The sequence below is a fragment of the Sorex fumeus genome, unplaced genomic scaffold, assembly GCF_029834395.1.
Source record: "Sorex fumeus unplaced genomic scaffold, SorFum_2.1 ptg000115l, whole genome shotgun sequence".
Taxonomy (NCBI): domain Eukaryota; kingdom Metazoa; phylum Chordata; class Mammalia; order Eulipotyphla; family Soricidae; genus Sorex; species Sorex fumeus.
In genome coordinates, this window is record NW_026606172.1 from 14,126,477 (window position 1) to 14,145,693 (window position 19,217).

A 19,217-nucleotide genomic window follows, 5' to 3' on the forward strand; every position below is an offset into this window, starting at 1 on the left:
GTCTTTTTATATGCTGCAACTACAGCAAATGGGTCTATATTTGCGAATAGTTTGTATGCATGTGTATACATGTGGTCTATACGTCTCACTTTTCACACATTGCATATAGGAGTGAACTTTTGAAAATTCCAAAATATCCCAACCAAAGCCTTAGCTTCCCTTCCTGCCAAAACAGTCTTTGTTAGCTTCCATTCACTGCTCAACTTTCACTGATCCACGAGCCAATACAAAGTCACAGCTATTGCTTTTTACAACATATGTCTGTGAAGGTCTCTCGCTGCATGTCAAGACAACGCTTTTGAGCATATGTGAGTTATTTATCATCAAACAGATTTCATAGTAACAGGTGCATCCACGGGATCCAAATGTATAAAAAAAGACTAATTTCCTTTCTACTCCTAACAGACAATAAGTAAAAATGATAAGATAATGGCTGGAATCCTAGACAACTAAAAGCTGCCAGCAGATGTAGCTCTTGAAGCTTTTCCTAAACACTGGGAAAGCATTATGCAATCATCACAGGCAAATGGCAGAGAGGCCTGAAAGATATTAATAAATTCCTTCTCTTCTCTTAGAACAATGGAATATTGAGATGTGAAAACCCCCGTCAAGGTGTTCTCATTTAACCTCCTCATTTACTGAGGTCAAGAAATAGGATGGATAGTTAGCCTGAACTCAGAAGTCATTCCTACGGAAACCAGGTGTTAAAACAAGTAACCCGGGATGCTCTGATCCCGATACCTTTTTATACCTTTCATGTTCAAAATAAAGGCATTTAAAAATATATCAATTGAGTGATTCATTGCATATTACTTTCTCCACCCTCTATTCATATTTATTTTTTCCCTTTTCTTTCTTCACAGTTGCAAAATGTTCTTTGTGCTTGTATGGAAAAAAATGTTAAGTACACTACAAGGAGTGATTTGAAAAGAATGTTATCAGACAGAAATTCGGTGCTGTGCATGTCACACCTGCAGTGCAATAGTATTTTCTCCTGGCAGCATCTATATGATCACTTGACACAGAATTAAAAATCAGCAGCTCCAAGAGGGCTGCGCCACCCCCACCAAACCCGTGTCACTGGTGACAAAGCTTGAGAACACACGCTACAGCAAGTGCAAAAAATCCACCCTGAATCTGGCCACTTCACTGTGTTGTGTCGTGTCACTTGCTCAGACCGTGCATGACAAATCCTCAAATGCTTTGGATGACATTTAGAGAGCACTGTGGACTCTGCCAATATGCCAGGCAATCAGAGTGTGCATGACAAATTATGAAACACATACTGTGAAAATTATGGACCCTGTCACGTTGCCAATCTGCTGCTGAAAACCGACTGCTGCTAGGAGTAATGTTGGCACCAATTTGTTGCTAAATTCAGTCGTATTTCTAATTCAGTAATGGATTGATCTTAATGGCGAGTTGCTGTACCTGTTTAGGTTTCAAACAAGTACTGTGGGGCTAATGACCTCAGCTGCTACTACAAGTAATCGGTAGAGTGGAATACTTTTCAACACTCTTCTCTCTTGATGGTGCTTATTTGCCTATGGATCATACTGGGTTTACATAACTGCCCCTAAATCTTGGCCTCTTCACAGTTTCCTGGTTGGAAACCTGAGTTCTCTAAGAGGAGTTTCCATGTGCATGGAAACATGAGGGGTATTGCATCTTTCCTGAGTCCTTACACATGTCACAATTCTCATCCCAACCCCACCCGCGGTAGCTTTTTTTCCCCAAGGTACTTTTCCTAAAAAGCCCAAAACAGCGGGAAGGAGAGTTGGAACTGTTACAGCTCTAATGAGCTCCTTCGGAGAGGACAGTGTGGAGGAAGGATCAAGTCAGTGCTGAGGCGGTGAATCCTGTCCTAAAATCATTAAATGAAAGGCCTAAGGAGAGCTATGTCTCAAACACACAAACTGGAAATAATAATAAAATCCAGCAATCCCGTAAAGAATAGGAATCTATGTGATCAAGGACCCCCCTGTCCTGTAGGTCGTTAGAAGTCAGTGGGCTGGAGTGGCAATATAGAGCAGGTGGCTGACCCGGATTCTATCTCTACTTCTCTACTATCCCATATGGTCCCCTGAGGCCACTAGAGTAATCCCTGAGAGCCTGAGGGCAGAGCAGCAAGTAAGCCCTGAGGACCATTGGGTGTAAACACACACAATAAATAAATAAATAAATAAATAAATAAATCAGTGAGTGTAGTACTGTCTGTCTTTAAACTGTATGCTTTTCAAAGAGCATCTTTTATTAATTTCCCTATGCAAGTAGATTTTGGATATAATTCGTACCTAGTGTAATGATAGGTGGACAATAAAAGTACTGTACCATTTTGTCTGTTGTCTTAACATTATAACTGTAGTTTTAATTTTTCTTTCCTTTTCATTCCATTAGCTCCCAATTCATTCATTTTATTTATGGAATTTTGTTCAGTGATATCATGATGAATTTTTTCTAAGTATCTAGATTTTTGTACAGTTATATTTGGTAGATTTGTATAAAATACATGACATATAAATCATATCAAGTATTAGATGAATTAAATAATAATGATGACATTTATTCTTATCATATTAAATCTCTAAACTGAATAGTCACCCCCAAAGCAGGAAAACATATATGTCTGATTTGTTGTCCTTTAAAATTTTTTCTTGGATTCAGATCACCAGCTCTATTTAAATTTTGTGGTTCTGTATAAAATCTACATCAATTTAAAATTATTAGGTGTCTGTGGATGACTTTTTAAAAGTCATGGTCAAAATTCAGTAATTTTCTCCATTAAATTGACATGTGTAAGTTTTTTCTACTGAAGTCCCCAGGCCTTAGAAGATATATTAACACAACTATCTGGGCTCGGTACTAGAAAATAAAGTAAAAGCCCTTGTTTTAAAGGGGTTTGGCAAAAATTTTTAATTCCTGGATTCAGGGTTGTCACCATAAGGATTGAGCTTATTGTGATTAATATTAAAGAAAACAAAAAAGGAGGACTGGAAGAAGACATCCTTCCTGGACTTGCCCTGCATGGTGCATGCTGGGGCTCTGATTTTTAGCTTCTGTCAATACCAGACGTCCTGAGAGTGAAGCCAAGATATGGCCTCTGACGTAGTGCTCTTTTGCTTCGATGAAAAGAGAACTTGACAAGGCAACAGCCAGCATGGTTCTCTCAAACTTCAAGAAGTCTGTCCAAACTGTCAGTTAGAAGCTCTTAAAAAAAAAAAAAAAGATACAGAGGGAAAATCTTCCCAAACTGAAAGTTGGAACAAAGATACAAGTACAAATCCTGCATCCAGGAAATAGTGATGGGAACAGTTAAAATGTTCGTAAAGAGGAGAGCATTTGTTTTGACTAAAAAATAATAAAAGAGAGAGTCCAGGAGGCTGACCAGTGCCAAATAAAAAAAGGGCAGCACGACCTCCATCTATGTTTCTGATTCTAACGCAGCAGGAGAGATCATTAGGGTGGCATACATGTTCTGCTTTGGGGCATATGTCAGGTTCAATACTGTGAGCAGATTTAAGCTTTGCCAAGGATGCCAAGTACTTCTTCCTGTGACTTCTCCAGCAAGGAGGTGCTGGGCTTGTGCTGCTGGCAGTTTTGCAGAAAACTGTGGTAGTGAGTGACACAGATGGTGTGGAGAGTCTGACATCGCATATTACTTACCAATCAGAAAATGACTTGGTTATATTATGCGCACAATGATATGGGACCACCTGCCCCAGTGTGTGTGCCTAGCTTGTGGGCAACAGCAGGGAGATAGCATGTCTCCATGTGAAAAATCATCATTAACTCTTGGTTATTATTTATTTTTGGTGGCTTCTGATACTATTTTGTAGATATTATGAATACTTTTTAATATTTTTGACACTTTCTTGTAGGGTTTTTTTTTTGGTAGCTTTTGGCACTATCTTGCAGTTATTTTATTTTTTTTGTAGTTTTATAGTTTGTATCTTATTGTATTTTTGTAGTTTTGCAGTTTGTGAAACTCTTGGGCTGCTCCCCTGACATAGAACACTTGCTTTTACCTGTAGACTAAACTGAGTAGGGGTTAGGCTTGGTAGAAGGACAAAATGAGGAATATTATTCTTGTGGTTAGAATGTATGGGAGCAAGGAGGGTAAGAGTCCTTGTGTAGAGGAGTTTGCTGTCCCTAACTTTATTTATTTGCTTTTTGGGTCATACCTGATGATGCACAGGGGTTACTCCTGGCTCATGCACTCAGGAGTTACTCCTGGCAGTGCTCGAGGGACCATATGCGATGCTGGCAATCGAACCCAGGTCAGCTGCGTGCAAGTCGAACATCCTACCCTCTGTGCTATCACCCCAACCCTGTTCCTAACGTTAAAGTTGACCTTTGTAGAGATGTTTTCCCCAGAATGCTAGCTCCTCCCATTCCGAATCCCCAACACTATCCTTTGCTAGCAGAAAACAGTGATGGTTAAAAATGGTCCAAGGATATTAGGAACAGAAAACTCTTTCTAACAGGGATGCTGATCCTTGCCTTACTTTCTTTCCAAAAGCCAAAAGGAAAGGAAAATCTTCCTCTTTTGTCCTTTTCCAAAAGCCTAACCATTTAGGTTTGAAAATAAGAGGAAACCTGTCAGGGGTGTGTGGGCATGGGGTGCGGAGTGGGGTAGATTTAATTTTCTATTCTGGCACCCTATGGTCTTCAACACATCCTTCATTTCTGAAACTTCCTTGTTCTCATTCATAAAAACCACTTCTTGAGATGATACAGGCAAAATGATTAATTTGAGGACACAAGTCAGCCATTTTCCAATCTGCCAATTTATTGCCAATGAAGCTCTCTCTTTGTCACTGCATCTGATTGTCTGGCTCTTGGGCTGCAGAGATATGGAGATTCATGCATTACATTTCTTCTTTATGTTTCTTTGAAGATTTGAAATTTCATGAACATTTGAAATTTTGCTGTTTTTTCATTTGTAAAACACACTGTTGGCACCTTGCTCCCCTCTCTCTATTTAAAATCAGAAATGCAATAGTTATTGATATATTTGTCCTTTAGCTTTTTCTTTAATTACTTTGATAGACATTTACATATTAGTACCTAAAAATAGATCTTTTCTTTTAAATGTATATTTCAGAGAGGAAAATATAATTCATTAAATTATAATAAATTAGGGAAAAGATTTTAATTTTTTTTTTTTTTTTGCTTTTTGGGTCACACCCGGCGATGCACAGGGGTTATTTCTGGCTCATACATTCAGGAATTACTCCTGGTGGTGCTCGGGGGACCATATGGGATGCTGGGAATCGAACCCGGGTTGGCTGCGAGCAAGGCAAATGTCCTACTTGCTGTGCTATCTCTCCAGCCCCGGGAAAAGATTTTAATACACAAAAATAATTGTAGTGTACTTTATTTGAAACTTTCAATTGTACAAATAGGAGCTTCCAAAAGGTTCTTTGTATTCTGGCCATCATTTCAGCTGAAGAGACTAGGTGGAAATGAATTTATCCGATTTCAAAGTCATCGTAAAGATAAAATATCTCACTTCTAACTCTATATTTCTGTATAAACTACATTTATTTCCTCTTAGAAAAAGTTGAGCAGGAGACTCTCTCTTTTGGAAGGTCATTGAGAAGAGCTATGAATGCCAATGTTTGTGTGGCATTTCTGCTGCCTTATATCTGGCCTATAGATAATAACAGGATTTGGGTAAAGGGTAATGAGACTAACTTGTGAATAGTGAAAAAACACCACATATAAAAGTGACCTACAGGTTTTAATATATGTATTTTATATTATTTTAATAGATATATTATTTTAATACATGCATTGTATACAAATACATATAACTTTTTAGATTAAAATTTAATTTTTTAAGGTTTTTCTGAAACAAACATTTTAAAGTAAGTAAGTAAACAAACATTTTAGCAAATAAAATTAGCTGTAGGGCTAGAAATATAGCTCAAGAGGTATAAGATAGGCCTAACATGTGTAAAGCCTGAGATTCGTCGTTCTCATGACAGAATCTGCCCTACTAAGCATTGCTGAGTGTACCCTGGTGATCTCTAAGCTTTACTGCACCAATGCATTTACTCTGCTCACCTGAGCTCTGAATAGTCAGGTTTATACCACTGACTCCAATATGATTCAGAAGCGGGTCAGGGTATCCTGAGCACTACAGACAATTATGTGTAATTTCTTCAGATTTACAATATGTACTTTCTCTTGAGTCATTTTTATAAGTTGTTTGCCAGCATATCCATTATTCCTTAAGGGTTGTCAGCATGTTTGAACACCTCTCCTTCAGAGAATTCTGGCTTACTAGAAACATTCCCTGGATGGGTAGAAGAGCCATAATTGAAGAATAACTAAGGACTGTTTTTCTAGCTTTGGCATATGTGTGATGTGTGGTTGTTTCTTTTAATTACCTCAGTATCTCCCTTCTTTATTGCTCCTATAACACATGCCTGCTATATACTGAGGACCTGAAACTGCCTGTAGTAGCTTCACATTTTCTTCTCCAGGCTTTATTTGATTATTTTTGGGTAATTGTTAAGTCTACACTATTATTTGTTAAAGAGCGAAATAAATGAACTTCAGTCTTTCAAGCCTCACAACTCTGAATCCATACGACTTGTTATGCTGGTATTCACACGCGTGCTTATCTGGAATTTCACTACTGTCTGTGGTTCTTCATATCTTCAGCTGTGATGCTTTCATCTACTTAGCTGCAGTGGTCAGACAAGATACAGTCTGTTGCACTTTGGGAGCTCCCAGACAGCAGAGTAATGGAGACCATGCTCATAGTATGTGGGCAGCACCAGAAATAAAACTGGTGACCTTATGCAAGGCACAGTTTCCTATTGAGTCATCTATGGTCCTAGTCTAAGAGTGTTAACAGGACAAAATTGCTACAAGTATTAGTAATATGTACTAACTGTTCACTCATTTTCAACAAGATCATCATAATTTCAGAGTTTTGTATGATGATATCTCTAGAAGTATCATTTACACTCAAACAGAAGATAGCTATTAGGGTATAAGGTCTCTGAGGACAAAGATATTTTGTTTTGATTTGTTCATCAATCTACTGAATTCATAGTAGTGAATGGCTTATAGTATATATATATATATAAATTCCAAAAATATTGATTTGATTAAGTCTGAATACATTTGAAGAGTAATATAAATATTTATTGCATCAGTTCAAAATTTTCATCTAAATATATAATACATATTTCATGTTGGGGTGGAGAGATAGCTCCACATGCTGAGTATGTATTTGTATCACTCCCATTGTCTCTGAGCACCAGAGGGAGGGAGACTCCAAGCACAGAGCCCCTGAGAATCTGGGTGTGGTATGACCCAATGACAGAAACAATAATAGCAACAGGCAGAGATTTCAAGTTGATATATATCATAGAAAAAGATTTTGACTAAAGAGACTTGAAAATAAATTTTGTGTTTTTCTGAGTAACTTTTAATACTTTTTACTTACATTCACATGTGCCTGTTACAAATACAAATATCTGTAATAGTTATTAATTCTAGAAGCAAAGAAAATTATTCCTAACTATAACAAATCACCTCCTGCTGGCGCCAGATCTCATCGGCCACTCTCTAGAACTAACGGCTGCTTCTCCTGGAAAGGAGCATAAAATGAGGTCCCTATAATCATGTCATTGGACTCCGCGTGAGGCTGTTTTCACTCAGGGTGCTTGGGGTCAGGGGATGGGGGTGAGAGCCTCCCCGCCCCAAGGGACCCAGCTCTGGCAACTCACCTCCACTACCCAACTGCTGCCACGCTCCAGGCCACTTTCCACACGCTTGAGCCAACCCTCACATATGAGTGAACATATTCCTGGACTGCACGGCCATAAAATTATAAGACAGTTCCTACCCATTATCCATAATTACCACACCACATTTGATGGGGTTCAGACAGTAGACAACAAATCATAGAGGTAAAATATATATATATATATATATATATATATATATATATATATATATATTGGAGAGCCTGGCAAGCTACCAAGAGTATCCCGCATGCATGGCAGAGCCTGGCAAGCAACCCGTATTCGATATGCCAAAAACAGTAACAACAATGGGTCACATTCCCCTGACCCTGAAAGAGCCTCCAATATGGCAGCCTTGGAAAAGATAGGTAAGGAGAGGCTGCTAAAATCTCAGGGCTGGGACGAATGGAGACATTATTGGTATCCACTCAAGTAAATCGATGAAAAACAGAATGACAGTGATACAGTGATAACAAGTCACTAATATTTTATACTGGAAATGCTTATATTATTGTCTTCTAATTGTTCCTTTATAATTTTCATTTTTGAAGCAATATAGTTTTAGGCATGTTGAATCTACCTAAACACTTGTATGGAGTTTTGACTGAGTCAATGAACAATGACTGACTCTGTCAGAAAATTACCTCTGCTGCTCTCTCTCTCTAGTACAACTGTTCCAGAAATAGGCATATTACTTAATGGAAGCAATAAGAAGCAAAAAGTTTCCTAGAGAGAGAGAGGAGAAGTCCTTCCACTTTTTTCCCCTCAAAGAGATTACTAGAAAGACTTTCCCTTTTATTTCCACAGTTGTTTTGGTGAACAGTATGGAGTGTGCCTAGAAATTTTCGGGAAGACACAGAGTATGAGGTCATAATAAAAGGTCTGGGCTACATCTTAAAATTTTATAGCTGAGTTTTCTGTCTTTGTTACCCCCAAAGTAGTAAATGATAAAGGTGAAAAATGCTTTCTTCTGTTTTGTCCAAAGTATCATGTAATTTTTCTGGATGAAATAATGCACTGATGTAAATAAAGAGTTTAAAGGTAAATATTTTCATTTAGATTTGAAATCTATGCACTGTTTTTTTTTAATTAAATTTTTTGGCGAAATACTTCAAATTTCATCTGCAGAAATCAAATATTTTAAATAAAATGTGTTCAGTGATTTGTTTCTAGAGGTTATTAAACTTTGAATATGGATATTACCAGCTGATTTTGGTGTTGATGAGACAAACAGATTAAGGTGAGATTTATATTAAAGCCTGTTCCAGGATAAGTAAAGACAACAAAGTAAAAAATTTTCAAAGTTTATATTTACTACTTAATTCTTATATTTACCAAGAAAGTTTATTGTATTGTCATCATTTATATTAAAGTCGCAAAATGCTTTAACTTTGGAGGTTCTTTGAGAGAAGATTTATTCAGGTATTTTTGAAAGATATCTGTTTTGCATTTATTGAAAAAAATAAAGAATATTTGAATAAATGGTCCTCTGAGTCTTGCCAAGCATGATTCCTGAGCGCACAGCTAGGAGTAAGCCCTGAGTCGTATCCAGTTGTGGCCTAACGACTAAAATTTAGAAAACATAACAAAACAAAACAAAACAAACTTAGAAAACTCAAGATGATAAATGAAAAACATGCATGTACCCACATTTTAAAACTTTTAAAAATGTTTCAGAGAAATAGTACAGGATGTAAGTTGCTTACTTTGCCAGTGGAAAACTTTGGTTCAAACCCTGGCATGTCATATGGTCCACTCTCTACTGCCAGAACTGACCCCTAAGCATAGAACCAGGAGTACGTACTGAGCACCATCTGTGTAAGCCAACCCAACTAAATGAAACAAAACAAAAAGTCAGTTTTTGTTTTAATGAGCAAATTCTGTCTTAAGCTTACACAATAGAGTGCCCTTTAAGTCATACTAATGACACCCCTGTGCACATGTCGTACTGATTCTGCCTTTATCACAAAGATCACAGAGTGAAGAGGAGAACAGATGCAGTTTCTTAAAGTTAGTAATTTGAAAGCCAGTGTTTAAGCACAGAACCAGCATATTTTATAATTAAAATTCTAAACCTGTTTATAGAGAAGCAATATTTTGCCAGGATTTTTACAACATAAGTCATTTTTAAATTATGTTTAGATTTATTTTTTTAAATTAACACATTGACATTTTTGGCATTCAATTCCACGAAATTTAATAAATGTCTAGATTTTCTTTTCTGCTTTTTGGGGTCAAGACTGGTGATGCTCAGGGGTTATTCCTGGCTTTGCACTCAAGAATTACTTCCAGTGGTGCTTGGGTGACATTATGGGATGGTTGGGGATCCAACCTGGGTGGGACAAATGTCGTATATGCAGTTCTATTGTACTATTGTACTTCTGTACTATTGCTCTAGCCCCTAAATGTATAGATTTTTATAACCATCACTTTAATCAGGGTAAAAGAAAATTTTATCATTCTTCAAATCATTTTTTTAAAATTTCTTTGTAGTTGTACTTACCCATTTCCCTAATTCCTGATTCAATATCACTGGCAGTCACTGAGTCAATGACGCTGTTCTTTTGTCTGCTGATAATGTCACATAATGTAAATGAAATAATAAAGACATTTACATCATTTGTTTCTTTTCTATCTGTGGCAAGCTGGCCCTTTAATTGACCAAGGGCCTACGTGCCTGTGCTATGTATGGTTATCTTGGCCTCCATGACCCTGAACAAGCGGGTCCTGACTTGCGCAGATCTGGTACAGCGTCTGCTCTGACTGCAGTCTATGCATATCCTGAGCTATGTATGTTTATCTAAAAGAAAACATTTGTCACAGCTAGCCCAAGAATAAGAAGTAACTGACACTGACTAACCAAGCATATGAAACATGTAGTCTTTGTAACTCTCCTAACCATATATGATATGACCTAGTGATGTAATTGCCTTCTGTGATGTAAGCATAGTTTCCTGTGTCACAAAGTAAATAATACCCCTGCTGCCCTGAATAAAGTCCTGTCCTGTCCTGTCCTGTCCTATCCTGTGTGCTGTCCTGTCTGCTCTGTCCTGTTTTCTCTGCATTATGTCTCGTGTCTTGTGTTCATTTGGTCGGTCCCTCCCTGCACCTACGGATCCTAGGGCTGCCTCTGCAGGCCAGAGAGTGGTCTGGCAGGGCCTCCCACATCTATCTGTATCATGTCCCTTTTTTCAACTTTCATTTGGTTTACTTTCCCCAATTTTCTAATTTCTTAGATTAAGTGTTTAGGATGTTGATTTGGAAAAAAAATTGTAATAGAAGAATTCATTCTGCCGTTGTTGATTTGTTGCATTTTCAATTTTGTTTCAAAATATTTTTTAATTTCTGTTAAGACTTATTTAAGACCTATACAGTATTTAAAATAAATACATGTTTTGGGTTGTATTAATTCTTTTAAATGTGTTAAGTTTTGTTTTATACTCTACATATGATCTATTATGATGAATGATCCAGGTGCACTAGAAGATAGTATTCATTTTCCATGCATGATATGTGAACTGGAAGGAATTTTCTAATATTCTGTCTATGCCTGCTTTTGAATGCTATGCAGTCATGAGATCAAATTTGAAGATAACAAAGGGGGAAATGGTAAGTTCACTAATGGTTTGTTGGTTATTTAGTTCTGTTCTAACTCAATTTTATAGCTATTATTTACTTTTCCGAGTTCTTAAATGACTGTTTCATGCATCTTCTCCCAGCTTTTATAACACTAGCTAGTGTGAAGAAATGGGTAGACTATGTTTACTTCATCTTATCTTTGTGGAAATTTACTCAGCTAGTGTTTTATTACTAGTGTCACTGTTTCCAAATTCCTAATACTTGATTTTAGGCAAAATCCCTTGCATATAGAAAGTGACACTTATACATTCATGACTATAAATTTAGAATCTTCTTCATATTGTATCTATCAATGAATATAATGTCCAAATATTTTTATCCACATTTAGTTTACTTTTTAGTTGGAAGAGATAAACAATTTAGAACTAAAAATATGTAACATGTCAGATGGTGTTAGACACAATAAAGTAAATAGTAGGATACAGATAATTATAAATTATGTGCAAAGAGGTAAGGTAATTTTTAAAATAATTTTTAGAAAATAATATTTCAATGAAGAAAGGCTAATATTTGTAGGATACAGATAATTATAAATTATGTGCAAAGAGGTAAGGTAATTTTTAAAATAATTTTTGGAAAATAATATTTCAATGAAGAAAGGCTAATATTTGTGTACATTATGCTCACTATCTTTGAAAACTGTGCTTAAAAACAAACTTGAGGAGAGTTTTATATATATATATATACACACACACACACACACACACACATATCCATAGATACATATATCTAGTTATTTTCCTGATTGAAAATTATGACTTTTCAATCATGGATGCTTTATTTTTGTATTGTTAAATTATTTCTGAATTAATATATAATTCTAAAGCCTTTATTAAAAAAGCCATTAAATTATTAACTCTGTGGGCCAAGCAAATCAATTTTAATATCAGACTAAATTAATCTTGATAATGTGTAAAATGAAATTGAGTTGAGCGCAAATGATTTTACGCATAATAGGTTGGTCTCTGTTGGACCAGTAAACTATGGTTTTACATAGAGAAGTGGTATTTTTTTTTTTATTCTAACAGAATTTTATACCTTTCATTGAAGTTTTGAGATTGATTTGTCCATATGAATTACCATGGGGAGCTGGAATAATCAAGTTAAGTATTTGGTCCTGTTTTTTAAATACGAAAGAACAGCTCCAATGTCTATAGTGAATGTCAGTTCCCAATACTGTCTTTAATTGCTTGACTACCTTACTTCTTTCTTTATTAGGTGCCGGAAGAGCAATATAGTCAGGGCTAGGCCAAAGTTAGCTGCCATAAACTTAGGGAAAATGTCATGTCCAGATGTTGCCCTCCACAGTTGTCATGTAATTCTAATTGACTCCCTGGGGAATCTTAGTTTGAGCTGCTGAGGACCCAGTTCAACTCTGGAGTTGTGAATGAGTAACTGATGACAGAGGTTGACTCAGTGTGTTTGTGTATGTGGAAGTGTTGAGAGTTGAAGGTTATATAAAGGCCAACAGTCATTACTCCTAGGGCCCGATGGAACTCACACCTTGGTTATCAGCTTTTACCTTTAGCACAATTTACTATGTGTTTGAAATATGAAAGCATCTGAAACTTATTAACCAACTGAAACTTATTAACCAACAAGCAATAAATCTTTCAAAGCAAAATAACAAAAATATAAAATTATATGTAGATTTGTATGTAAACATTCACCAAGATTATATATGTGTATGTATTTGAAACTATACAAACTTTTAATTTTACATAAATGTTAGATCTGAGAGAAATAGCATATTTTAGGAAAGACTACATAGTATCTAACGTTTATATTGTTCTACCAAATAAATATTGTTATTTTTGATATGCTAAAGTTTTTTTTGGTTCTTCAATACAAACTGAAATGCATATTTTGTTAAGAAACTAGCGTACTTTGAAATATCTCTGTCTATGTAATTACAATGTTACCTAAAGTGAATTTAACTTTTGTATGAGAATGAACAAAAGATAACCTACATAAGTCAACAATCACAAATTTTCAGTTGTGGGTGATAAAACTATAAAAATTGTGTTCAGCACTATTTTAGCACACATTCTAACCCCAGATTATATATATATAAATACATATTATATATATATAAATACTTTTACCTATGTTATCTAGTGTCTCAGTAATTAAAGAGATTCTTTCTTACAACAATTCAAATTTCCATAATGTTTTATCTTAAAAATTATGGGGTCCCTCTGTGTAAGAATTAAGCACACTGAAGGGTGTGTGTTTGTGGGCTCTCCAGGCGGCTCTCTCTCACTGCCTGTGTTCAGTGCTCTGGAGCCCCTGTGTAGGGACTGGGCCGGAACGGCTGTGGGTGATGGGCAGGTGAAGGAAGAACGAGGGCCAAGCTGGTTGATGATAAGTTGCCTTTTATTCAATCTCTCATCTCTCCCATCATCATGCACTCTTCCTTCCTGGTCACTCATTCCTTGATCCCTCTCTCTGGATTCAGCCTCAGCTTTCCTCTCACTAGTCTCCCCACCCTTACTTGTCTCTCCTCTGTTTGCCATCTGGGACCATATTAGACCCAGTCTGGTAGCAAAATCAACATAAGAAAGCCCTTCCTGAGGACCCACCAGGTTCAAATAAAACAACACCTTAGAGGCATACCAAAGCCCTTCCTGACTGCCTCAAGCAAAATGCCCCTTAAGGTGTTTTTTCTCCTTTCCTTAGTCCAAAAACGCAACCAACATCTTAATACTAGTTATTTTTTGTATGGACACAATAAGAGATAACACTAAGGCTTGTAGGGCAGCTCTCCTGGGAATATCCTGTCACAGACTCAGACTATAGCGCTCAGGCCAGATTAATCATTCCTAACCCTAGCAGGATCTGAATCTAGTTACTACTTTTTGGATCATGATAGCATTTGTCCATGACCGAGCATTATGGCACTTTGGCCAGGCCCATCTCGATGCCAGGGTAGCACATAGCTTACCGCTTGCCCTGGTTCTATCCAGTTGCTCCTCGAGACCCTGCTTTTGGGGGCACTAGAAAGAAAGGGCAGCTGAGGCTTGGGTGAGAGAACAGATGTCCAGGAGGAAAATATCACTGAGAGTCACATTACAAAAGAATAGCATATACAGTCTTCTTGTGTCCATACAAAAAGGACACCATTCTGAATAAACTATGCAAAGAACTTAGGGAGAAGAGAAAAACAATATTTACAATTCAACAGAGCACAAAGAAAGACATTACAAATAACACAGAGGAATGAGAGTACTGTGATGGGACCATCCCGATAAACCTAAACTACCTGAGGCTATGCAGGAAGGACAAAAACAGTGTTATCCTACACCTCTGGAGAAAGAACTGAAATGTGAAATGAAGATAGCAATAAACAAAAACAAATACATAGGAAGATATAAAGCTATAATACGCATAAAGAACTTACCTAGGGAAAATAAACTTAAAATTACAGAATAAGACAGTATATACTCACACAGACTGGAGCAATAGCACTGCGATAGGGCGTTTGCCTTGCACACAGCCCGCCCGGCCAACTCAGGTTCGATTCCTCTGCCTCTCTTGGAGAGCCCGGCAAGCTACCGAGAGTATCTTGCCCGCATGCCAAAGCCTGGCAAGCTACCCATGATGTATTCGATATGCCAAACACATTAACTACAAGTCTCACAAAGGAGACATTACTGGGCCCGCTCAAGCAAATCAGTGAACAACGGGAGGACTACTATAGTGCTACAGTGGTAAATTCACACACACGTTAATTGCAGCACTTCACATAATAGACAAGATATGGAAACAACCAAAAAGCCCAACTACAGGTGCATGGATCAAGATGCCATGGTATCTATACACACTAGACTGTTATTCTGTGGTAAAAAGAACAGAGTCATACAATTTACCACTACATTGATGGAATTAGAGGATAGCGTGGTAAGTGAAGTGAGTCAGAATGAAATGGATAGAGATGATCTTGTTCATATGTGGGATTTAAAGATTTATAGCAATTTATAGCATAAGTGGCCAAATGGTCCATAGACTGAGTGTGGGGAGGTGTTTGAATGGAGGGGTCACTGGGTCCTGGGTAGAGGAAAAGCTCATGCTGGTCATGGTGTGCTCTTGGAACAATCTATGCCTGAAGACATCATTAGCTGTATTATAAACCATAGTATCTCAATAAAGAATAAAATGTCTACAAAAATAAAATAATTAAAAAATTGAAATATTAAAAAATAGTCATTTGATCTTAAAATATTAAATTAAAAGTGATTTATTACAAAGGTTAAAGTGTCTGCCTTGTAAGCAGTTGATTTCAGTTGATGGTTAAAATGAGTGCTCCACTTTGGAACACTGCCAAGAATGATCCCTGTGCACAGAGCCAGAAGTAAGCTCTGAGCATACCTGGGTGTGGTCAAACTCTCCCAACCTCAGAAAAAAAGGAATGTTAAGAAACTGCTGAATAAATAAAATAAGGAGAAAGACAAGTACCAGATGATTGATGATAAATATATATATACATATTATAAATCAATACGTAAATTATAAATACATAAAAATAAATAAGGGAGAAAGACAAATACCAAATGAGAGATAATCTCATGCATGAAAAAAAACTTAAAAAAGAAATTGACAATATCTATTTAAAACTTACTCTAAGACTTTGAAGATAGAATTGAGATTAGCTAAGGGAAGCAGAACAGAAAGAATTCTATGGATATGAATAATGGAGTAAAATTGGCAGTTTTGTGGTGGGTTTAGCCTGGTAACACTGTATCCCTAGAATACACCAACATTTGTACTCTTTTTGGCAGGGGCATCAGAAGGCCTCCCCGGCAGTGTTCAGGAGGCACAGTGTGATTTCCTGTGATACTTAGCATCAGACCAGGAAACCACATCATAGTAAAATTCTTCTACCCTGCAGTGCCAAAGACCACCAGTCACCCCTGTGGTACACGGAAGTCTCCCAGGATATACTAACCATGTCAGGGTCTGAATTCTGTCACAATGCCTGATAACTGAACGGTCATTTATACTTTGCTTTCTCTTTGCTTTGGATCACATCTGGCATGCTCAGGAATCACTTGTGGTGAAACTCAGAGACCATATGGGGTGCTGGGTATTGAACCCAGGACAGTCATGTGCTACACAAGCATCCTATCCACTGTACTATCTCCCCAGCCCCTACACTCTTATAAATGAAAGTTTCCTCTATAAAAAAATGGAAGTGATATAAGGTGTTGATTAAAATTGTCAAATTTATAATTATCTTGGGGAACTTTTAAAAAATAATTGTGCTTTGATACCATGTGGTTTTAAATAAGAGAGAATTATAGGTATAAGGTGTAGTTTTAAGCAGTTGACTTGATAATAATTATTTTCTTTTTGTTGTTACTGTGTCTGGCATATCAAATACTCTCGGTAGCTTGCCGGGCTATCTGAGAGGGACGGAGGAATCGAACTCGGGTTGGCCATGTTGGCCGCTTGTAAGGCGAACGCCCTACCCACTGTGCTGTAGGGCGTTGGCCTTACAAGCGGCCAACATGGCCGACCCTAGTTTTATTCCTCCGCTCCTCTCGGAGAGCTTGGCAAGCTACCGAGAGTATTCAATATGCCAGACACAGTAACAACAAAGTCTCCAATGGAGACGTTACTGGGCCCGCTCGAGCAAATCGACGATCAACGGGAGGGCCTTATTATTATTTTCTTTTTGGAAGTAACTTTTTTGGAATATAACTTCAAGCTTTTATTTGGAAGTCTGAGGAAGGGAGTGGGGAGGGAGGGAGGGAGAGAGAGAGAGAGAGAGAGAGAGAGAGAGAGAGAGAGAGAGAGAGAGAGAGAGAGAATAATAGAATAGTGTGCTCAAGAGAACAAGGGCTTCTCTAGAGTTGAGAGAGACCCCCAGTATACATCCTTACATTATATTTGAAAGTAAACATCAAGAGGGGAGATGTGGGTGAAACATGTGCTCAAACACCACATGCATTTGAAAGTGGTTATATTGTTTATTTTTCTAGCCCGGTAAGCTACTGAGAGTATCTTGCCCACACGCAAAGCCTGGCAAGCTACCTGTGATGTATTCAATATGCCAAACACAGTAACAAGTGTGACAATGGAGACGTTACTGGGCCCTCTTGAGCAAATCTATCAACAATGGGAGGACAGTGACAATGACATTAAATAAAAATGTATGAAAGGAATGTACTGTTGTTTAATTCATTACTTATACCAAATTATTTATTGGATACTTTGTGTTGGATAAGTGAATATTCCATAGTTAATAAAAATATCCTACAATACAATATCCATTACTTGAAACAAAATGTAGCCATGTATCATTTGAGAAATGTTTTCACCAAAAAAAAAAAACCAAGCTACATAATTTTTCTCTCAGATTTAAGTATCTGTTTTCTTCAAAGGTGTATTTTATGATTTGCAATAGTCTTAACATTGAGGATGTATCTATTATGTAAGTTGCATATCTCTTTTACTGGGTGGAGGGAAGTTGAGTTATACCTGGTATTGCGGAGGGGTTCGTGTGAATCTGTGCTCAAAGGAAACTTCTAACAGTGCTCAAAGGATGGTGCACAGTTCCAAGTATTGACCCTGGGGTGGGTTGTATGCAAATGGGGGTGGGTTGTATGCAAATGTTTTGGCCTCTGTTCCTCAATCACTGGATATTTCTTTGTAAATATTTTTATGATTTGTTTTCTTTAATCTTTGTTAATCATAGTAACAAGTGAACAAATGAAGACAAAATATTAAAATAAAAAAGGTGAAATTTTTAATTTTAACCTTTTATGAAAAGTAGTTCAAAAATATTTTCAATATGTTGTAAAATTAAAGCGTAATAATTTAGAAAATATTAGCCTTAGGATAGAATATAGTATTTGGACTTGTAGTATACAAGTCTATGGGGAAAATGAAATATTATATATTAAATTGAAAGGTATGTATTCCTAAGTTGAGTTTTGAAGGAAGTTTAATACAAATTATTTAAATATAATTATATTTTCAGTGTGATTTTTTCCCACTTTAATTATTAACTGATTTTTTAATTTTTTAAAAAAATTTCCTTTTTCTATTCAAGTTTCTTTCACATGACCTTGTTTAGTGTTTTTCTCAAATGATAGATTAGTTACAGGCATATATTTAAAATTTATACATTTAAGATAAGAAATATTAGCCTACTTAGAATGCATAATGAAGGAAATAATTCTTTTACTTATGTAAAAGGGATCATGATAAAAGTGCAATTTTCCTTGTATATTTTCACAAAATATTACTGAAAATTCACTGGGCTAGATGGGCACCAACTGATAATAGTGTGTCTACACTAGTGTTACTTATATGAGTAGTTCACATGCTTAAGCTATAATTTGAAATACATTACAATAAACATGATCAAGAAACCCTCTTTCGGTGTTGGAAGGATCCTCCCGGCATGGGAGAAGCACGCTGAAAGTAGACTATAGACGGAACATGATTGCCACTCAATGCCTCTTTTGCAAACCACAGCACCCAAAAGGAGAGAGAGAACAAAAGGGTATGCCCTGCCACATAGGCAGGGTGGGATGGGAGAGATGGGGAGTGGGAGGGATACTGGGATCCGTGGTGGTGGAAAATGGACACTGGTGGAGGGATGGGTACTTGATCATTGTATAATTGAAACCCAAGCACAAAAATTTCTAAGTCTATAACTGTACCTCATGGTGCTTCACTAATAAAACTTAAAAAAAAAAGAGAGAGACCCTCTTTCAGTGTTGAAATTCACCTCATTTTGATGGCAGATGAATCACCCACCAGGTTGAAAAACTTAATCATTTTACTGCCAGAGATCTATGCATC